Genomic DNA, 24000 nt, shown 5'->3' on the forward strand with positions numbered 1-24000 from the left:
TAGATAGGGATCTCTGAACATATGAACTAGTCACTGTATCCAATTGGATCTATTGAAAAGTGTAGCTGCATTCATTGAACCTGTTGATTAATTCACTATCAATTGGAATTTTAAGATGGTATAATCAGTGCAATACTTGGATAGGTTGTAGTCTTCTTAGAAATTAAATTTATTATAAAAACTTCCTTAAGTACAAAATAAAACAACAATAATAATATGAGAGAGAATTACACTATGTAGATTGAATAGTGATAATGTCCCAATATTAATCCAAAAAGACTTTATGCCTCCTTGGGCGTAGTTCCTATAGCATAAGATAATGGTCACACAGAAAAAACAATCGTAGTAGTTCTCCTTACCCTCCGTGATGGTCGTCTGGGTGGTGGGTTTGTGTAATATATCTGTTTGTTGGCAGTGTGGAATACTGTTGGAGAGAGGGAGGGGGAGGAAGGGGGGAGAAGGAAGGGGCTAGCTTGCCTCTTCTTCCTATTACTCCACTGATTCACTCACCCCTCTTCAATATATCCGTATATCAGTGTTTTCCGCGTCTCCAGACGCACTGCTACCCTCTACCTCAATCTCCTCCTCTGTAGCCGAACTGGGAATCAATACCTCCAGCGTCTCTGGATGCACGGCTTGTCTCCACCACAATCAGTGCTTCCGCATCACGTGGGGGAGCCTCTTCACGTCTCGCGTGACGTTCAACTTAGAAACTGCACCGTCTACAATCCGATCGATACTGCAATATGTTTCAGCCTAGCCTGCTGTGGAACAGACCTAGGACAGGGGGACAATCCTCTCGAATAGTGTTCCTCCCTCAGATAGTTAACCCTACGCGTTTCAACATAAATGGCTTCGTCAGGGGTTCAATGAAAGACTGACTATACCTACCTTATATAGGCACCTCCTCTTTAGTTCTAATTACCAACATGTGTTGGTATTAAGCACTCCTTATTACATATTAAACATAGACATTATTATACATTATTTCATTCAGATAAGATAATAAAAACTATACAGCTGATTTAATTCACATTGATATAATTATTTTAGATATTACAAAATAATGGACTCTCATCATTAGACCATATTATACCATATTAATTGGACCATAGCGTAATCTATGGAAACCTGTAATTATCTCTGAGACAATAGAGATATATACATTAAACTGGAGATCCCTTATAAATACTAAATTTACAGGTAGTGTATCATAACCTCATTTTATTATTATTAACAGTATCAACATCTAAGGAATTCAGAATTTAATTTAATTTATTCTAATAAGATCTATTTGTTAATATAGGGTATACCTACCTAATTATTTAAACATATTTTACAAAATACAAGTAGAGATATCTATTTAAACAATAACATCGTTGCTCACTTAATTAAATTTAGGATTTTTACATATTCTTCATCTTTTAATTTAGTTTGGGATTTTACAGATTCATAAGGTAAACCATTCAATATTCAGCACCTAATAATCATCAAATTCATTTTAGAGACAGTCGTGATTCATACATAAGATTACATCTTATTATTTAGGTAGACATTAGTACGGCGAGTTGTATATCTGAATTTTTAGGAAACAAATACCAATTATAAAGAGACTATATTGACTCAAAAGCTAACAATTTTTACACCATCAATTATAGATTGTTATAATCATCAAGAATATTATTTCCACAATTCTGCTAAAAGTTATTCGGTATATATATTTAATCAGTGTGGGTTATAGATTTGGCGTTAAATAGTGACACCAATCCTTAGACTAAAAAAAGGGTTAATTAGGTGTGATAACTGAAAGATGCACATCATAGTTATCACAAGCTAGCAAATACACAGACATAAATGGATATCGAGCGAGGAACTTGTTCATACAATAAACATGTGGCCAAAGTGTATGGTCGGCATATCAACACTTTGAAAAGAACTGATTCGTACAATATAAAAAAATACAAAAAAAATAGCAAATATATTCAGACATTAATACAGTACAATAAGGTCAATCAAATCTCAAAACGAGAAACATATTGGATTAAGACCTTAACCCCAAATGGGTTAAATATAGACATAGATCTTGGTTCCTTCCTTAGAGATTAGTTCTGCTGATTGTGACCCTTTTAACCAATAAGTCCCTAACTACTGTCTTGAACATTGTATAACTGTGATTTGTCATCTCTGGTAAACATTTCCTTTCTAATGGATATAGCCCAATGTTGGGCAGTTTCAATTGTGCGAATTAGTCATCTTTTCTATGCCAGGGTGAATATATTATATCAATATCCCTTAAGGAATATAGCCCAATGTTGGGTGGTTTCCATCATATAACATAGCTACTCTATTGTGTAAACCAGTTACTTTTTCATTTTTTCTAAACCAGGGTTAATGTACTATATTAATGTCTGAATATATTTGCTATTTTTTTTATTTTTTTATATTGTACGAATCAGTTCTTTTCAAAGTGTTGATATGCCGACCATACACTTTGGCCACATGTTTATTGTATGAACAAGTTCCTCGCTCGATATCCATTTATGTCTGTGTATTTGCTAGCTTGTGATAACTATGATGTGCATCTTTCAGTTATCACACCTAATTAACCCTTTTTTGAGTCTAAGGATTGGTGTCACTATTTAACGCCAAATCTATAACCCACACTGATTAAATATATATACCGAATAACTTTTAGCAGAATTGTGGAAATAATATTCTTGATGATTATAACAATCTATAATTGATGGTGTAAACATTGTTAGCTTTTGAGTCAATATAGTCTCTTTATAATTGGTATTTGTTTCCTAAAAATTCAGATATACAACTCGCCGTACTAATGTCTACCTAAATAATAAGATGTAATCTTATGTATGAATCACGACTGTCTCTAAAATGAATTTGATGATTATTAGGTGCTGAATATTGAATGGTTTACCTTATGAATCTGTAAAATCCCAAACTAAATTAAAAGATGAAGAATATGTAAAAATCCTAAATTTAATTAAGTGAGCAACGATGTTATTGTTTAAATAGATATCTCTACTTGTATTTAGTAAAATATGTTTAAATAATTAGGTAGGCATACCCTATATTAACAAATAGATCTTATTAGAATAAATTAAATTAAATTCTGAATTCCTTAGATGTTGATTCTGTTCATAATAATAAAATGAGGTTATGATACACTACCTGTAAATTTAGTATTTATAAGGGGTCTCCAGTTTAATGTATATATCTCTATTGTCTCAGAGATAATTACAGGTTTCCATAGATTACGCTATGGTCCAATTAATATGGTATAATATGGTCTAATGATGAGTCCATTATTTTGTAATATCTAAAATAATGATATCAATGTGAATTAAATCAGCTGTATAGTTTTTATTATCTTATCTGAATTAAATAATGTATAATAATGTCTATGTTTAATATGTGATAAGGAGTGCTTAATACCAACACATGTTGGTAATTAGAACTAAAGAGGAGGTGTCTATATAAGGTAGGGATAGTCAGTCTTTCATTGAACCCCTGACGAAGACATTTATGTTGAAACGCAAAGGGTTAACTATCTGAGAGAGGAACACTATTCGAGAGGATTGTCCCCCTGTCCTAGGTCTGTTCCACAGCAGGCTAGGCTGAAACATATTGCAGTATCGATCGGATTGTAGACGGTGCAGTTTCTAAGTTGAACGTCGCGCAAGACGTGAAGAGGCTCCCCCACGTGATGCGGAAGCGGTGAGTGTGGTGGAGACAAGCCGTGCGTCCGGAGACGCTGGATGTATTGATTCCCAATTCGGCTACAGAGGAGGAGATTGAGGTAGAGGGTAGCAGTGCGTCTGGAGACGCAGAAAACCCTGATATACGGCTATATTGAAGAGGGGTGAGTGAATCGACGGAGTAATAGGAAGAAGAAGCAGGCTAGCCCCTTCCTTCTCCCCCCTCCCTCCCCCTCCCTCTCCCTCTCTCCAACAGTATTCCACACTGCCAACAATCAGATATATTACACAAACCCACCACCCAGACGACCATCACGGAGGGTAAGGAGAACTACTACGATTGTTTTTTCTGTGTGACCATTATCTTATGCTATAGGAACTACGCCCAAGGAGGCATAAAGTATTTTTAAAGACTTGGATTAATATTGGGACATTATCACTATTCAATCTACATAGTGTAATTCTCTCTCATATTATTATTGTTGTTTTATTTTGTACTTAAGGAAGTTTTTATAATAAATTTAATTTCTAAGAAGACTACAACCTATCCAAGTATTGCACTGATTATACCATCTTAAAATTCCAATTGATAGTGAATTAATCAACAGGTTCAACGAATGCAGCTACACTTTTCAATAGATCCAATTGGATACAGTGACTAGTTCATATGTTCAGAGATCCCTATCTACTAAAGTACATCATTGTTTTTCAAATTTAGTGTGGATTAATTTTGATTCCCTCACTTTCCTGTTTCTTCCCATCTGCGCCTAGGTCATCTTCACCATATATATATATATATATATATATATATATATATATATATATATATATATATATATATATATATATATATATATTCACAGTTAGGTCCGGAAATAATTGGACACTGACACAATTTTCAACTGAGATAAAATAGAAGTGCAGACTTTCAGCTTTAATTCAAGGAGTTGAACAAAAATATCGTATGAAACGTTTAGGAATTGCAACCATTTTCATACACAGTCCCCTTATTTCAGGGGCTCAAACGTAATTGGACAAATTAACACAATCATAAATAAAATGTTCATTTTTAATACTTTGTCGAGAATCCCTTGCAGGCAATGACTGCTTGAAGTCTGGAATGCATGGACATCACCAAACGCTGGGTTTCCTCCTTTGTGATGCTTTGCCAGGCCTTTACTGCAGCTGTCTTCAGTTGTTGTTTGTTCGTGGGTCTTTCTGCCTTAAGTTTTGTCTTCAGCAAGTGAAATGCATGCTCGATCGGGTTGAGATCAGTTGATTGACTCGGCCATTGCAGAATATTCCACTTCTCTGCCTTAAAAAACTCCTAGGTTGCTTTCGCAGTATGTTTTGAGTCATTGTCCATCTGTAAAGTGAAGCGTCGTCCAATCAACTTCGCTGAATTTGGCTGAATCTGAGCAGACAATATATCCCTATACACGTCAGAATTCATCCGGCTGCTTCTGACACATGATCAATAAACACTAGTGACCAAATGCCATTGTAAGCCATGCATGCCCATTTCATCATACTGCCTCCACTGTGTTTTACAGATGATGTGGTATGCTTCAGATCATGAGCTGTTCCAAGCTTTCTCCATACTTTTTTCTTCCCATCATACAGGTTGATCTTCGTTACATCTGTCCAAAGAATGCTGTTCCAGAACTGGGCTGGCTTTTTTAGATATTGTTTGGCAAAGTCTAATCTGGCCTTTCTATTCTTGAGGCTTATGAATGGTTTGCACCTTGTGGTGAACCCTCTGTATTTGCACTCGTGAAGTATTCTCATTATGGTAGACTTGGATAATGATATGCCTACCTCCTGGAGAGTGTTCTTCACTTGACTGAATGTTGTGAAGGGGTTTTTCTTTACCATGGAAAGGATCCTACGATCATCCACCACCGTTGTCTTCCGTGGACCTTTTTGTGTTGCAGAGCTCACCAGTACGTTCTTTTTTTCTCAGAATGTACCAAACTGTTGATTTGGCCACTACTAATGTTCCTGCTTTCTCCCTGATGGATTTTCTTTTTTTGCAGCCTAAGTATACCCTGTTTCACTTGCATTGAGAGCTCCTTTGACCGCAGGTTGTGGGTTCACAGCAACAGCTTCCAAATGGGAATGCCACACCTGGAATCAACTTCCGACCTTTTACCTACTGATGATGAAATAACGAAGGAATAGCCCACACCTGTCCATGAAACAGCTTTTGAGTCAATTGTCCAATTACTTTTGGTCCCTTGAAAAAGTGGGGGCTATATATTAAAGCGATATAATTCTTAAAACCTTCCTCCAATTTGGATGTGAAGACCCCCAAATTAAAACTGATAGACTGCACTTTAATCCCATATTCATTTTTTAACTGTAACTTGAATTTATTTTGGTACACAGCCGAAATAACAAAACTTGTATCAGTGTCCAATAATTTCCGGACCTAACTGTATATATATGTAGCCCTCTTTACCAATAAATAAAAAGACTACCAGTGCTGCTGTCACCTGTTTGGCTACCAGAAGGTCTGAGCCTCTGCCACTGGGAGCCTGGGGTATGATTATCGTCTCGGTGCAGCGCTTCCACCGGTGAAGGATCCCAGCGTAGTGGGAGGAGCCCCTCACCGGAACCAATATACACAGTAATTACACGCAGGTATATTAATAATAGTATATTAATAACAGTATTTACTAAACACATGTAATACACTACAAGCATAACACGGCCATGCAGGACCGCACCCACACAATAAAACTTCCCAGTTGAACCCCCAATACTGGAGTGGCTAGGCACTTAACCCCTTAGTGCCCACAGATTTGTCCCTCCCCAAAGAGCATGTGTGGGATAGCGCTTCCCATAGTGTGTTGGGCCGTTGGTGCACGTGAATAATACATCCCTGGTCTCTGTCCAGACCAGGTCAATAAGCAAAGAACTCAGTGGATCCACAATGTGGTTCTGCTCTGCAATCTTCTGGTTCCTCTACTGTGTTGATCCGTAGGTGGGTGCCTCTGGAGGGGCCTCCAGCTGGATTGCACCCCTTTACAATAGTCTCTGATAATGTGACCTTACTCTGCTCACAGACTTCAGGCAGCACTTCAACTTCAGATGCAATGTCCTGCTGCTGAGGTCTCTCACTGATACCCTACTGGGGAAGGGTCCCTATTTTAGGCCTTTCCCTGCAGCATACGCCATCTACAGTGAGTCGGGGATCTATCTTGGATCTGGGCATTACCTTCACACTCTCTGTCCTGGTCCCGACTGGCATGGTGTCTCAGCGTGCCAAATGTATCTCCTTGTCTCCTCCCCGGTTCCAGCAGCCCTATTGGTCCTCTTGCAACACATGTCTAACAGCCCATGAGGCTGCTGGGACTTGTAGTCCCCTCACTAGACCTATTACTAATGGTCACTATCTCACACTGCGCATGCGCGAGCTTCAATGTACATGCGCCACGGACTTAAAGATGGCGGCGCCCCCTATTAGGTACCACAGCGGAGCTCCGGCCCCCCTGATTGCAACCGCACACAGCCAAAATCTTCCCCACAGAGCCATCCCCCTTGCATAGCCGGAGATAAGAGTGGGACCTGGCGACATCCTCCCCCCCCCCCGGTGAAGACTCCAACATCCCCGCTTGTTAACAACGTAACACAGAGAAGTTATATAATAAAAATGCAGTACATGTTATATAACTTAACGAATACTAACTCTAAACAATATTGTATATTTCAATGAACATGTTTATCACAGGGGCTAGCTTATTTTTAGCTGCTGCTGAGACTCATGATGAGGTGCCCCTAGCGAATCATATGCCACTCTAGTGGGAGGGCATTTTACTCGCTGACTCCTGCGAGTCTCTGTCTCGATGTCTTCGTCGTGGGAGAGGCTATCGTAGGCTTTAGGCCTCGACTCTCTCATAGAGGGTGAACTTGGTTGAACAAACGTTCTGCTTGAGTAGTCTCAGTTACTGAAGCTGGAGTCTCTGCAGAATCTTCAGGCTCATTGTCAGTTACAACAGTCTCTTGTTCTAGGTCACTTTCTCCCACTTGTGGGGTGGGCAACAAGTGGTTTCTGTGCCAGACCTTTACCCTGCCATCCGCATCACGTATGCGGTAGACAGGAAGGCCCGGCATTTTCCTCGGTCCACAAACTTGTGAATAGAGCCCTCCATTTTGCGCCTGGAGAAGGAAGTACTTACCAGAGCGGCCACAGCACAGTTCCGGTCCACTCCGGCAGTCGCCTCAGAAGTGACGTCCTCTGGAGACATCGGGAGATCGGTGCAGATCCAGGTCCCGTACCAGAAGTACATCATCTGCTTTTGGTGCTTGAAGTGCTTGACGGTCCTCCTCACTGGATACCTTAGTTGCTGCCTACCTGGAGTAAGGTGGTGTGCCTCACCGCTCCGCTGGCTCATGATAGTTGTCAGGTCGACTGGAACGCTGTCAGGTACCGCCTCCACTGCACTGGGCACCGCATGGCCGCGGGACTTCTCCGCTGTTCTGGGCGCACCAGCGCTCGCCATGTGGTGGTCTCTGGACTCTGCCGCACCACTTTAAAGGTAGGTGGTTCTTTGTACTCAGCTTCACGATGGTGGTCCGCCGGTTGGCACATCACCACGGGTCATTGGCTACTCTCGTCAGTAGAAGATGATGAGGGTAGGGGCACCTCTGCAGGGGAACGGCGTCGGGGCACCACGCATTCACAGGTGGCTATCGGTAGAAAGCAATCCCGCCTCTGCGCCACTAGTGGAAGCGCTCCTAACTCTCTCTGGGTAGTCACCTTACCCCGTGATTCTGACATCTGAGGTTCCGGCTCTGGAACTGGGATGCACGGACCCCCTGTAACGTCTGTTAGGGCGCACAGGCCCTCTGAAGCCTCCATAGTTGATGTAGATTGAATAGCAGCAGTATCGACCGCCCAGGTAGAGGGGTCAGTCGCATCTTCTCTGCGAATTCCATAGGCCGCAGCATTGTGGGTTTCAGGAACTGTGCTCCGCAGCAAGCACACTTGGCTCCCCAGGTCAATTCGCCACCGGGAAATCAAACTTGGGACATAGGCACATGCTGTACTTTTTTCCCTCTATCTTCACCACCAGGACCCCTCTTGGTCACTGATAGGGATCAAAGTCCATACCACCAGACATATTCATGTCTTTTTGTAAGCACGGGCACAAAAGAAATGGTACGTACACTCTTTCCGCTCGCCAAACTCCATAGAACTGAGGGTGCGGTTCGTTGCATCCTGTACCTCCCTTATTGTGGATAGAAGTCGCTGATTGAGGCTCACTGTGCCTCCTCCCTCTGATGGAGTTCAGAGGAGGGGCACATAGTAGCAAGGAGTAGCTCTGGCTCAGTGTTGAGCCACTCACATCGTGGGGGTGGGGCTCTGGTTTTCGCGCCAGACCCGGACAAATTTCTGCAAAACGTTTTCGTGCAGCCTGGTTGCAAGCAGCACGTGCACTCTCCAGACTTGCCAGGAGATGCCATCTTAGGTATGACTCACAGTTAGCATTCCCGGACGAGGGAACCTCCATTTTGAGCATCGCCCGGTTTCAAGACCTGTGGCTCCCTGTGCACCCACGGCTAGTAGCACTGCAGTGGCTCCTCCAGCAGAGGTTCAAGCACCTGAGTACATCCAGGCACCCCTCCTAAGACCCCATCTAACAGTACTGGGCGTCGCCATTTCTTGGCTGCCAGCATCGCAGACCCTCTCCAGAGGCCCCTGGGACTAAGTTAACAAGAGCATCCCCTTCAGGCATCCCGACTACCCGCCTTAGGGTGACTAGAACAGCAATAGCCCTCTGCTTCAGCATAGTTTGTCCATTAGAGCAGTGTAGGCTGTAGCTTCCTGGTGGGAAGGTATTGGTAAGGGAGACAACATAATTTAGTAGCTAAGTTCGGTCACCCCAGATCTGAATCTTAGCAGCGACTCCAAATGTAGCCCTCTTTCCCCCTAGAAACGAACAGAAAATTGTGCTGCGCTATTCACAAAGTAAATAAAGTGACTTAATGTATATTGACACTTAAATATAATATTACAGTGCCCATCAGCGTCTGCCAATCGGTGAATTCAACCACCCCGGTTGGATATAGACATGTGAAAAAACAAAACTGTGCGGCGCCTAACAGTGACAGTATTATAAACAATATGATACCAATAACTAATATCAAGATAAACATGACCGTGCAAAAGTGTCCTTAGAACCAATGTCCAATGTTAAGGAAAGCTGGATCCAGATGAAGCTCAGCATATGTGGAAAGAGAAGAAAAAACACAACAACATAGTGTGATATTGCTTAAATAATCTATGAACAACCTAATTGGAATGGACAAGTACATTTCAGAGGTAGGACAACAGTCAGAAAAGGTAAGTGAAAAAAGTACATTTAATATATTTAAAACATGTAGCATGATCGTAATTCCCTCCTCTCGCCAGGCGACAAATTAGAATCCTACTTACGAGAGTTAGGTAGGATATAGGCACGTAATGGTATCTTTCACAGGGAGTAGCTGTTTGCAGTCTCTGGCAAGTGTGTTCAGAGTCTCATCTGTGATCCACTCAGACCAGCTGGTGTGCGCGCGTGATCCTCCGGTTGCCAAAATGTCCGCTCTGCTCCCCTCCTCTCCTACGGACGTCACATGCCCTGCTGACCCAGGAGCGACTCACATTCGCGTTCTCGCGAGAGATGCTACTAGGAGGCTTATTCTGGGTCTGTTAGCAGGGATCTCACGTGACTTTCTCTCAGGGGATAAAGTGCATGTATCTGCACGCTCGTACGCTCTGGTCTCAGGATGTGTACGCTCCGCCCTACGCATTTCATGGATCACTCCGCTTCCTCAGGGGCATGCTGTATGAAACTTAACTCTCTATGGTATCTTAAATAGTCCCAATGATCAATATAAGAGATAACATGTGTGATAATTGGCAATAAATACATTCTTAACTACAAACCTTACATCCTAAACCTCTGACTTGTCTAAAAACGTAACTATGCTCTAAATTATGAATACAAATCAAATGTGACATTAGCTCCAATTTCACCAGATGAATCTCAGTTCAATCATAATCGTAATTTGATACTTTGTGTGTATATATATATATATATATATATATATATATATATATATATATATATACAGTGTTCGACAAACCTATACATTTGCTCGCCCCGGGCGAGTGGATTTAACCCCCGGGCGAGTAAATATTGGCCCAAGCAGCACACGTTTGGTACTAGGTGGCGAGTAGACTTTTTTGTGTGGCGAGTAGATTTTTTGGTGATTTGTCAACCACTGTACACTGGCGACACACTTTATTCGAGCTTGGCTAGTCCCACGAATTCGGGTATACCCGGGTGTATTGAGGTTTGTGACTGTTTTCTGCCCGAGTGCATTGAGGTATTTTCCAAGCAGGGATTGAAGCATTTTATTCCTGCTGGCTGCAATACTGCACAGTATATATATATATACTGCATTACAATTCATGAATTTATGCCATCTGGTAGACACGCGAAGCATTGCAGCCTATTAAATCCTAATCATTATCATTTAACAGATCAGCCGCCCATCAGCCAGGCATGAACCCAGGCTGGGAAGGCAAATGCAACGGGGCTTGTCAGAGGTGAGGAGCGGCGCATTCCAGGTATCAGCCAGGTACATACCGGGTATTTGCTCGAATAAAGTGTGTCGGTGCAGTATATATATATATATATATATATATATATATATATATATATATATACTGATATGCTTCCAATTATATCTAATTAGTAAAGACATCACTTCGGTCTATTTTCTTTGCTGGGATTCAAGAATCAATGTCACATATGTTTATTCACTCATTAGGAACGTCACAATTGTGGAGCTGATGATCCAAACCTCTGATTATTCATAACATTACACAGAATTATCAAATTAATTCACATATTTAAACCTTTTTAAAAAACATATTATATATGACAGTTGTATTAAATTCATTGCAATACATTCATATTCATAAGTTAATACCCTATGTCTTATCTATATAAAACAAATGTAACTACTTTACTACCACTTGAATGTTATTCCAAACAAATTGTTGAATATAATCACTAAACAATTATAGAATCATACCATTTTTGTCTTCATTTTTTTCCTTTCCTCTCAGGGTGACTGAAAGACTAATACCCCTGTATTGATTAAACCCTTATACTGAATTACATATATAAGATATGATGGCGGCTCCCTGCCTTTGTCGCCGCCGGGAGCCCCGCAGCAACCCCCACCCTGGTGGAGGTAAGGGAGAGGGACCGGAATGACCGGGGAGCCAGAGGGCACCTGGCTACATAATCTTAGGCCTTTCCGGAAGAATTTGAGCCAATTCTTTATCTCTTCTAAGTATTGGCCAATATTTCTTAAATGTTTTACGTATGCCTGGTTTCATCTGATTATATTTAGTTATAAATGGTACATGATCTGTTATGTTACTCTCTTTCTTTTTATATATCAGCAAATCCTGCCTGTTCATTTGTTGCAACTGTGTAATACTTGTGTCTAAAAGTTGATCCTCTATCTAGGAACTTAGATTTCAAGTCTATTGCTTGAGAAATGAAATTGTCATAATTATTATTTCGTTTCAAACGAATAAATTGGCCTTTTGTGATGTTTTTTTATCCACATTGTATTATGATGACTTTTAGCTGATAGATAGTTATTAGCCTGTACATTTTTATAATATAAAAAGACTACCAGTGCTGCTGTCACCTGTCTGCCACTGGGAGCCTGGGGTTTGATTATCGTCTCTGTGCAGCGCCTCCACCGGCGAGGGATCCCAGCATAGTGGGAGGAGCCCCTCACTGCAACCAATATACACAGTAATTACATGCAGGTATATTATAACAGTATTTACTAAACACATGTAATACACTACAAGCATAACACGGCCATGCAAGGCCGCACCCATACAATAACACCTCCCGGTTGAACTCCCAAATACTGGAGTGCCTGGGCACTTAACCCCTTAGTGCCCACAGACTAGTCCCTCCCCAAAGAGCATATGTGGGATAGCGCTTCCCATAGTGTGTTGGGCCGTTGGTGCACGGGAATTCCTCCCTGGTCTCAGTCCAGACCAGGTCAATAAGCAAAGAACTCAGTTGATCCGCGACGTGTTTCTGCACTGCAATCTACCAGTTCCTATACTGTGTTGATCCATAGATGGATGACTCTGAGGGGCCTCCAGCTGGATTGTGCCCCTTTAAAATAGTCTCTGATAATGTGACCTTACTCTGCTCACAGACTTCAGGCCGCACTTCACCTTCATATGCAATGTCCTGCTGCTAAGGTCTCTCACTGATACCCTACTGGGTAAGGGTCCCTATCTAAGGCCTTTCCTGCAGCATACACCATCTACAGTGAGTCAGGGGATCTATCTTGGACCTGGGGGAAATCTGGCCTAGTCCAGGGGAGCACTGCTCCCTGGACATTACCTTCACCCTCTCTGTCCTGGTCCCGACTGGCGTGGTGTCTCAGCGCACCAACTGTATCTCCTTGTCTCCTCTGCAGTTCCAGTAGCCCTATTGGTCCACCTGCAACACGTCTAGCAGCCCATGAGGCTGCTGGGACTTGTAGTCCCCTCACTAGGCCTAATCTTAATGGCCACCCCATTAGCTCGCACTGTGCATGCGCGAGCTTCAATGCCATGCCCGACAGACTTAAAGATGGTGGAGCCCTCTATTAGGTACCATCGCGGAGCTCCGGAGACCCGATCGCCCCCCCGATGGCACCCGCACACAGTCGCAATCTTCCCCACGAAGCTGTCCCCCTCGCGCAGCCTGGAGGTAAGAGGGGGACCTGGCTACATATATATATATATTTATATATATATATATATATATATAAATACACACTATGGGGGTTAACTACTATATTAGGGGGATGACTACTATAATAGTATTTGTTTCTTCTCCTCTCTATATAGTAGAAGAAATACATAAGAGTATAATATTGGTACTGTAGGATCTATGAAATGGGTCTACCATGACGTGGTCGTAGGCTTAAAATATTTTGGCCAAAGTATTTAACTAAATTACCAATATTTATGAAGAAAGAATATAGATAAAATACATACTGTACACTACTCTATTAATGTACTAAATGATATGTCAAGTTGGATGTAGCATCGGGGCCCTTTTGTACTATAATAGTATACACAGAGGGTTAAACATTACACTGCAATAGTGCCAATCGAGGCACTATCGCACAGAAACTCCTATTGATGTCAATGTGGGTTTCCGTGCGATAATGCCCTAATTGCCACTATTGCAGCTTAATGAAAAACAGGTGGTTTATCTGTTTCTATACTATTAAACTATACTATTATTACAGCTATAATAATTAAAAATACATTAATTTAGCCAGTTGGAATAGTAAAAAAAAAAATATAATTAGCAGATTTGCAGACACTACAGCGAGGATAATGTGCACTTTGTTAATTGCCCATATATATTTTTGTGGAATACTTCACTGCATAAGAAATTAGATTTTTAATTGATTGTCATGAAAAAAACAGAAGTGGGACAATAATTCAGGTCCATTGTTCCGGATTTCTTCCTTTGATAAGATGACATTAAATATTCCATGTAATTAAGTGGAAAGAAGGAAAGCCATAGCAAGCTAACATTGCCCAGTGCTCACACAACCTTTCATCTGGAGCGGCTTGAGCTTAATTTAAATGAAAATGAACTGCATTTATGGTTGTGAAATACCTGGTCAAAGGAGCAAAGCAAATCACAGGGCCTCATTTCGGTGAAAAAGTAATAAAAAGGGCAACTAGCTCTGAGGTAGCAAGCATTTGAAATTAGGCCATCCTCAATGATCCAGATAAGTGGTTGATGCAATATTGTGTATGTAAATAGATTATAATCCTATTAGGGAGATTTGTAGATGTTGTGCCATATGTTCAGTGGGATCGTATTTCTTATAGCCATGTGCCATTTGGAAGAAGCAGGTAAGTGAGACAATATTTTAAGAGAAACATTTTTTATCATGTTTACGCTTTGTGACAATTTAGGTCAACCCATGTCATTTAGCCGTTACCTGAAAAACGAACGTTCTAATTTTGCATGGAAACGAATAATCTTAATGGCAGCTGGCAGTAATATTCTATTGAAAACGGTTCCTTGGATGGTACAGGATTTTGCTCTCTGCGGTCACCTGCATGCAAGTTTGTGATCTAGTAGTGTGAACTGATTCATATTAGTTGTGCAAAGCTACAAAGAAGTCTATCTGGGAATATCTTGGGGGGACCATATATACAAAGCAGTGTTAATCCACATACAAGACACGTTCCAGAACAGCAAGATACATTGCCCATTCATCTGAAAGTGCCTTATTGAAAAGCAGCACTTAGTGTGTCATACTGTGCATTTGTTCCTTCTTCGGGTTTGCATTTGAAATGTATTGTATTGTATGTCTTTATTTATATAGCACCAAAAGTGTACTCAGCAGTTCACAAAGAATACAGTACAGGGAATTATAATAATACAATAAGCGCAGCAAAATCAGACAATAGGAAAGGAAATCCCTGACCCGAAGAGTTACAATCTAAGTGGTATGATGGGAGACTTACAGACAGCAGGTGAGGGGTGGTAGGAGTGACTGTGGGTGTGGGACAATAGCCATGAGTGCAGGCTATTGGGATGCTTGATTTGTGGGGTGAGTTTTAAGGTCAGTATTAAATCAGAAGGTTAACCATTTACAGGGGAAGAGATGACAGGGAGGCGTGGGTGAGATCAGGTGTGTATGTCTGAGTTCAGGTTTAGGGGAGGTCCGCAGCAGCAGGGAGGAGTAGATAGAGGGTGTGAATAAAGGATTTGTGTGGGTGTTTTATATTGAGGGGTAAAGAAGTTGTTGGGAGAGAGGTGTATAAATAATGGTGCAGTGGGGAGTGGGGAATGTCATGGAACAAGAATCATAGTTCTGTTCCTTTTTTCTCTTTTTTGCAGCTCTGCCTGCTGGCCTATGTAGTACCACTTTCCCTGCAGTTATTATTCTCAGTGCAGGTGAAAATGATACATTAGTTTCTTCTCTATCTCTTAGCCTCCTGAAGTGGTTGCTATAATATTGCTATGATAACCCCTGTTATTCCCCTGGCATAGTGAACTGTCCCATTACCCCCTGCCTGTATTCACAGTTTCCTTAGCCCAGGCTCTGTTCCAGTGAGACATCCTCCATTTTGCTTTCTTTCAATCTTAGCAGGCTAAGCAAGCACTACTCATGCCACAGCTCTTTGTAAGAGTATCGTTTTTACTTTTTTTTGTCCTTACTATCAAGCACTATTATTGTAGACAAGCTCTCTCTCTCACCACACCATCTACAAGTAACTTTATCTGCTGCCTTTTAATAAAGTGAAGAAAATATAAGAACTTGTGGTGCTTGTAAAAGGAAACTAGTAAAGCTGTCTGACCATATATTACCCAGCATACTCCCTTTGGTTCCAGAACAGGGAAGTTGGAGAGAACAGAGACGTTCACAAAGGAGTGAGGAAACAGTAAACAGAAAAATCAATAGGGAGGGCATAGTAGGATGCAGGAGGAGAGACTTCCCAGTTATTGGGAGATAGGAAGAGTACAAATAATCACAGCATTTAGAAAATCAGGTTCTCACAGTTGCAAAGTTGTTGTTGTTGTTGTGCAGAGTCCACACAACGGGACATGCCATTCCACCATATTCAAGGTGCCTGTAGAATTTACAAAGAACCAAGGAAAGAGCTTAAATTTTCAGTTAGGAGAACAGTGTGGTCATTGTGGAAAGGCATATGTGAGTGTTTTTAGTACCTAGAATAGGCAAGTATTTACAAGATGCAGAGCAAACAGTGTGCAGCGGGCTGGTCTGGTAAGGTGTCACAATTGAATGAGATAAATCCCATGGCAGTAGCGTGGTGGAGATATAAACTATATGTACAGATGTAGGAAGACTTACTGCCCCTAGTGTCATGGGCGAACAAGCAAAAGTCTGCGGGGCTCAGAGGACAGTTTCTGCCGTGATCGCAGGGGGTCCATGCTTCTCAATGGGACCGCTCGCAGCATCAATCCTTTGGTGCCGCAAGCGGCCGCCGCACTGAAGATGTTAAGTCTTATTCCATCTGCATAAGCCAGAGTTTGGTCTAACATGTATTAAATTCTATATTTTATTCCATCTCTTTATTTATGTGTTGCATAGTTTTGTATTCCCAAACAACATTGAAGCTTAAAAAAAAACATTGGAGCAGTGCTTTTCAAACTGTTGAGCAGAGCCCTCCCTTTGCAATTACACTTTTTGGTTGCGCCCCCCGTCTCCCTTGATTATTTATTGAACTGCGCAGACGACATCGAGATGCCCTTCTCTGCTTGCTCAGGGCCGTTTGCAACCTGGCCTGTTATTCCGGCCATTTTGACAGCATGGTGGATGTGTGTGCCCGTGTGTGTTCCTGAGTCTTTGTTGGTGGGGTTGGGTGCCAGCTCGATGCTGTTTTATGTGCATAACGCTCCTCTCCTGCCACGTGCTGTGTTGTCATGGGGAGGAGTAGTGCTCTCCATGTTGTCTAATGTGGGAACCCGAGGGGTGGGGGATACATATCTGTGGTGTCTGTAGGGGGCACCGGGGCATGTGTCCTGTGCTGTCACTTCCCCGTGCTGTGGTGAGTCCTCATGCTGCAGGGTCACAAAACTGGTGTATGTGTGTGTTTGGGGACCTGGTCACGTGGCTCTTTGCGCTCTTCGTTGCCCCACCGTTTCAAAACCACTGCATTAGAGACTCATTCAAAAATCTGCTCAACCTAACACATTACCAATATCACTATTTTTTTTTAATGGGTCTGTATGTGACTCCGAAATATATATCTAAATTAATTAAAAGCAACTATCATACAGTACAAATAGCTTGTTTGCAGCAAGCAAATTAGCTTGCTGCAATCTCAGCATAATGCCATCTTTTTATTGTGTTTGCATGGTAATAACAGCACATGTTGTGATAGTTTACCCAATTGTATATAGGAAGGGAAAAAAGCATTACCAGCACTAAAAATGTAATCCTCCTTGCCCGGCTCCTAAGGAGTTTACATCAAATATCTATTTATATGACTTTGCTCAGTCTCTCTCTGTCACGGGAGACCAGGTATTTACACCTTTTTATCGGGATAATTTACTGAGCAAAACAAGATAGTAAAAAAAATAGTCATTTATTCTATAGAAACAGACATACCCACAGTGGATTACAAAATACAGAATAAAACACACTTACTGGGGGTCTGGGCAACAAAACTGGACTTTCCTATGTGAAAAGGTACATAGGGTACATAAAATAAAGTCTTTAGGTTGACCTGGACTTGTCCCGAAATGTTCTGGAACTCAAATCAGCATGAAGTTCCTGACACCACCGCTGTAACTCTTCTGGAGATGCCAAAATCGCTTGACCGGGAGATAGTACTAAATGTCCTGTACTCTTTTCGGCTTTCAATACCAGCCGCGACCGCTACGTACTATTCTCAGAATTTGACCCCTTGAAATTTCTGGAGCCGGCTCGCTGCCAGTTCTCTCTGAGCATCTTTTGATGATTTTAAATTTGCCACTGCTATCTTGGCACTTAGAATCTGAGTGAATCTCGCGTCCGGGTTCGCTGAGGGTTTCTTATAGTATTTCAGAGTTCATTCATGAAATACTCCAGCCAATTCGAGCGTGGGAAGAATCCTACCAGCCTATCAGAGTGCTGCCAGTCTAAGCCGGCCAAGCTCGATTCAGAATCTGACAAAGGCATGCGCCAACCTGGCACCTCAGCCACTTGTCAGTCAGAAATCACCCGCGGTATTAGGCTCCTCAAAGTCTGGTCTTGGGCAAATGGTGGTCCAATGACTTCAATTCATCCCAGGACGTGACTACATGAGGCTAACTCCGCTACCCAAATGGCTTTAACACCTTGGCAACCTCTGAGGCTTTCATGTCCAGGACCCGAGCAGACTTGATTGCACCAAGCTTGGTTGCCACATGGTCTCTCGGAACCATGGACCTGGAAGTCCCCAGCTCATATACCGTGCACAAACATATGTACTTTTATACACTTTAATAAAATGTACTTTCACATATTTTTTCTTATTTCTTTGGTTATGCAGAATAGATTGCAAAAGCTTGCAGGTCCATTTTCACCAGCTTTATCCCCACACACACTGAAAACCGGACTGAGACTTTTAAAAACCCTTGCAACCTTATCTATGGTTGGAGAACCAAAGAATCTCTATACCAGGTTCTGGGTGATCAGGGCATTAACTGGGCATCCCCTTTATACTAGGGACCCCATTATCATTTCAGGGATACCTATAACGCATAACTCACCACAAACGAAGCGTGACCGCGGTGCTGAGGTAGGGAATTGGTTAATTCCGACACACAGCCACGCGGACGCGCCTAGGATGTAGAGTAGTCATTCCAGCCAGGTCAGGATTACAGAATGGAGAATAGTCAAAGTACTTGCCAGGTTCCGGAGCGGAGAGTTGCGGATCGTCAGAGTGCATAGCCAAGTTCAGGATTGGAGAGTAGCGTATTGTCGGGGTACATAGCCAGGTTCAGGATAGGAGAATATCGGATCGGTGGAGTACTTAGCCAAGGTCAGGACTGGAGACAGGCGAATGGTCGTTCGTAGTCGAATCAGGAGAGAAGAGGTGCGGAATCCAAGAGACAAGCAGGGTCAGGCAACAAGAGGTTAATCAGGAAGGCAAGGCAGGGAAGGCAAGGTCTGAGCTAGAATGCAGCAAGGCACGGCGTCACACTAGACTATGCTCAGCAAAGAATGAGAGCAGACTGAAGGTATATAAAGGCCGAGTCTCCAATAGCCAGCAAGGGCGGAACATGGAAGTAAGCACTGATAGGCTGCTGGTGAACACAGGTGTGCCCTATGATGCAGCCTAATCGGGGATGGAGATGGAACTGCTCGCACGCTGTCCCAAGCGCGTCACGGAGGTCCGGGGGCAGAGCCTGGAGCGAGCGTCACTCCCACGCCCTGATGAAGATGTCAGTTAATCTGGGAGAGTTGGGCAGGCCCTTTTAGGAGTATGAAATGGGCCTGCTTTGAAAAACGGTCTACTACTACAAGAATCATGTCCATACCCTGGATCTATTTCCACAGGTCTTGTAAAGTTTTTATCCTGTCATCTGCCGCTGAGACCCCTGAGGAGGGTAGAACAAGAGGAAGAGTGGGAGGGTTGAAACCGTAATTTACGAAGAATGGCGACTCCAGGGTAGAGCTGCTTCGCGCATTATTGTGGGCGAATTCTGCCCAAGGTAAGAGTTCAGCCCAGTCATCTTGGAAATCCGACGTAAAGCAACGTAGATACTGTTCAAGAGACTGGTTAGTCCTCTCCGTTTGACCATTGGTTTGTGGGTGGTATCCCGACGAGAAATGGAGGGCGATACCTAGCTGGAGGCAAAATGAGCGCCAGAAACGAGAAATAAATTGCGATCCTCTATCTGAAACAATTTCCAAGGGTACTCCATGTAACCGAAAAATCGCCCTGATGAAGATGTCAGCTAATCTGGGACAGTTGGGCAGGCCCTTTTAGGGGTAGGAAATGGGCCTGCTTTGAAAAACGGTCTACTACTGCAAGATTCATGTCAATACCCTTGGAACTAGGCAAGTCCACAATGAAATCCATAGACAAATGTGTCCATGGCCGATCCGGAACAGGTAGAGGTTGCAGGTGACCTGCAGGAGGTATCCTGGGTCTTTTAGTCCTGGCACATGTAGGACACGCAGCTCCAAAAAAAATTATGTCCTTTTGCATTCCTGGCCACCAAAAGGTGCGAGAGATGAGGTCCAAGGTCTTTTTGGTGCCGGGATGGCCTGCAGATTTGGACGAATAACTCCATTCAAGGACCTTATGGTGTAGGGGTGAAGTGAAGAGACGGAGGCGAGATGCCAGGAGGGATGTGGCTTTGTTGACGGACAATGTCCTTGAGCGCTCCAAATTATGTGGCCGAGAGAATACATTTGGGCGGTAAAATGGGTTTTGCTGATCCTCAGTCTTGTCGTCCAGGGAAAATTGTCGAGAAAGAGCATCAGCTTTGATATTCTTGGATCTGGGAAGGTAGGAGATTATGAAATTAAACCTAGAGAAGAACCGTGACCTTCTTGACGGGCTCCCAGGCGGCGTGCATCTTCAATGTGAAAGCAAGTTCTTATGATCCGTGAGGATGGTTATCGGATCTTCAGTACCCTCAAGCAGGTGTCTCCATTCTTCGAGAGCCAGCTTCATGGCCAAGAGTTCCCGGCTCCCGACATCGTAGTTGCATTGGGCTGGAGACTTTTTTTTTTTTTTAAATGCACAAGGATGCAACCTGCACAGGGAATTCTTCCTCTGAGACAGAACGGCGCCTACGCCCACATCTGAGGCATCGACCTCAAGGGTAAAAGGAAGTTTCGGATCAGGATGAATGAGAACAGGGGCGGACACAAAGGCTTTTTTGAGATGGGCGAAAGACTGGAGGGCAGCAGCGGACAAAGATGCAGGGTACGTTCCCTTCTTGGTCAATTCCGTAAGTGGAGCCACTAGAGAAGAAAAACGTTGGACAAACCTAAAGTAATTAGACACAGAATAGATGCCGCAGTCAAATAATCTCTGAATGACCTAATAATACATAAACCAGACATCAGGGTAAAAATAACCCTCTGGCGGTGCTACCGACCCAAAAAGAATATGAACACAGAAAGAAAAAAAGAAGGATCAAAACAAAGGAGCACTCAAAAAGTATGTAATGGAAAAATAGAAAAATGGACTTTATTAGCAATGCATAATTAAAACACAAGAGACAAACTCAAACACATACCACATAATAAAGTGCTGTAAAATAAAGCTTATAATAATAACTAAACACAGACAAACCCCAAACCTGTAAATACCAAATAATAAGAGTTATAACAGAGCATAACAAAACCAGGGGAAAGAAAATTCCCCTAGTAGTGTGACAAAGATCGGCCGATCAAAAAATAAATAAGAACTCAGAATAATTAATGGACAAACCAGAGCACAGAATAATTAATCAAAAACCCGCAAGTCAAACAGCTGAGCGAAAAACACTCTATATGCTGCATGAGATGACACATAACCATGACAGGCACAGAAAAATGTTAGCTGGGGAAAGTGTGTGTAACATACAGCAGAAATACCTGTATGGCTAGGGGGAAAATAATAGATAGTGTAAACAGAGCCACAAAGGTAAATATACAAAAGACCCTGTGAAATGATGCTGGAACAGGTAAATAATTCCTAATGCTGATGGTACACTGCAAACATGTAGTAAGCAGGATAAGGAGGAAGTCCAATTATAGCACAAAGTGCAGTCAGAACAAACCCCCAATGATCAGGATAGGATAAACAGTGGTCAGGATCTTGCAGCCCAGCAACAGTGAACACTGCAGGTATGTAGCAGGCAAGGCAGTGAGGAAGTCTCATGATACAGACCAGCGTCAGAAGTCCCAGCATCCAAGGAGTATCGTGAGTGAAGACGTGACAGTCCACACACAGCACATGGGTCAGGGGGTAGTGAGAGGGTTATCTCTGCTCCGCTCCGACGGCCGTTTAACCTAAAGTAATAGTTTGAGAATCCAATAAATAGTTATACTGCTCTCAGGGTGGTAGGTTGTGGCCAATCTAGGACAGCTTTGACCTTGGCGGGATCCATGGTGAGGCCGGTATCAGAAATGATGTTGCCTAGAAAAATGGTGGATGTTTGATGAAAATGACATTTCTCCAGTTTAGCAAAAAGTTTGTTCTGATGTAAGCGAAGGAGCACCTGTTTCACATGAGAGATGTGTTCCTGTCTGGATTTAGAGAAAATTAAAATGTCATCAAGATAAACGATTACAAAAGAGTTGAGGAGGTCTCTGAAAACTTAATTTACGAAATCCTGAAACACGGCTGGGGCATTGCACAGACCAAAAGGCATGACCAAGTACTCATAATGTCCATCTCTGGTGTTGAAAGCCGTCTTCCATTCATCACCCTGATGGATCCTGACAAGATTATAGGCACCTCGTAAATCCAACTTCGAAAAGATACTAGCTCCTTGTAATCGATCAAACAGTTCAGAAATGAGGGGCAAGGGATAGCAGTTTTTGATGGTGATTTTGTTAAGGGGCCGGTAGTCTATGCAAGGGCGTAAGGTCCCATCCTTCTTCTTCACAAAGAAAAACCCTGCGCCCGCAGGAGAGGTAGATTTATGAATAAGTTCTCTGCAATATACTCCTTCATTACCTTGGTCTCAGGCATAGACAATGGATAGGAAGTCCCTCTGGGGGGTGTAGTGCCTGGAAGCAGTTCGATAGGACAATCAAACGGGCGGTGAGGGGGAAGAATCTCCGAGCTGACCTTATTGAAGACGTCCCGAAATTCAGCGTACTCATCTGGCAATTGTACCTTCTCTTTCTCCTCGGACACGTTGGTACCCCCGATGCTACTTGCTTCTAGAATGCAGTTCTTATGGCAAAAGGGGCTTTATTGGATGGGTTCCTTGTTGAGCCAATCTACCCGAGGGTTGTGAATCTGTAGCCAGGGTAGCCCGAGGATCACGCTGATGGAAGGAGTGTGGATGACATTGAATTGGACCTTTTCCAGGTGTGTGTCTTGCACCTTGAGTTGAAGCACCTCTGTCTCCAAGGAGATGAACACCGGCTGCAGTGGTCTTCCGTCAATGGCTTCAAGAGCGATGGGCTTCTTTCTGTGCCTGGTCAGAACCAGATGGCGTTCTGCGAAAGCTTGATCTATGAAGTTTCCTCCGGCACCTGCAGCGATGAAAGCAAGCGTAGATACTTGAAAGCCCTCCCCATAGAGTGTAATGGGGACAAGAATGCGAGACGGGTTGTAAGTAGAAATAGGGGAGAGAAAAAGCGTTCCCAATGAGACTCCCCCGGGACCCATGGGAACTTTGCGTTCCCGGCTTTTGGGGACAAAAATAGGCAAAATGTCCAGCAACACCGCAGTAAAGACATAGGCCAGCATTTTTGCATCATAATTTCTCTGATTTGGAAAGGCTAGTATCCCCTAATTGCATAGGTACGGACGTATCCGGGGTTGAAACCTCAGTGGAGCTCACCTGACATGGACTGATCCGGGCTGGGATGGTACGATGGTGAACCTTCTCTGAACGTCTTTTCAGGAGGCGACGATCCACCTTGATACAAACAGCAATGTGCTCCTTCAAATCGGTGGGGCGATCGTAGGCTGCCAACTCATCCTTCAAGGGAAAAGCGTGAAGGATTCTTTTCAAATTGTATAAAGCATTGATTCAAAAACCCCGACATTCAT

At 42.8% G+C, this 24000-nt stretch overlaps 1 protein-coding gene across 4 annotated transcripts in view; it reads left to right on the forward strand.

Moving 5' to 3' along the window:
- The window catches only part of FRMPD1 (FERM and PDZ domain containing 1), a 418583-nt gene that overhangs the window by 120892 nt on the left and 273691 nt on the right, over positions 1 to 24000 (forward strand). The window contains exon 1 of one of the 4 annotated variants that reach the window (XM_075602804.1): positions 14082 to 14679. The exons of the other annotated variants lie outside the window; for them this stretch is intronic. The gene's annotated coding sequence lies outside the window, so the exon portion shown is untranslated. Of the gene's footprint in view, positions 1 to 14081; positions 14680 to 24000 lie in introns of those variants that run through there. 4 annotated transcript variants of the gene reach the window in all.

The sequence above is a fragment of the Ascaphus truei genome, chromosome 1 (genome assembly GCF_040206685.1).
Source record: "Ascaphus truei isolate aAscTru1 chromosome 1, aAscTru1.hap1, whole genome shotgun sequence".
In the NCBI taxonomy this organism is placed as follows: domain Eukaryota; kingdom Metazoa; phylum Chordata; class Amphibia; order Anura; family Ascaphidae; genus Ascaphus; species Ascaphus truei.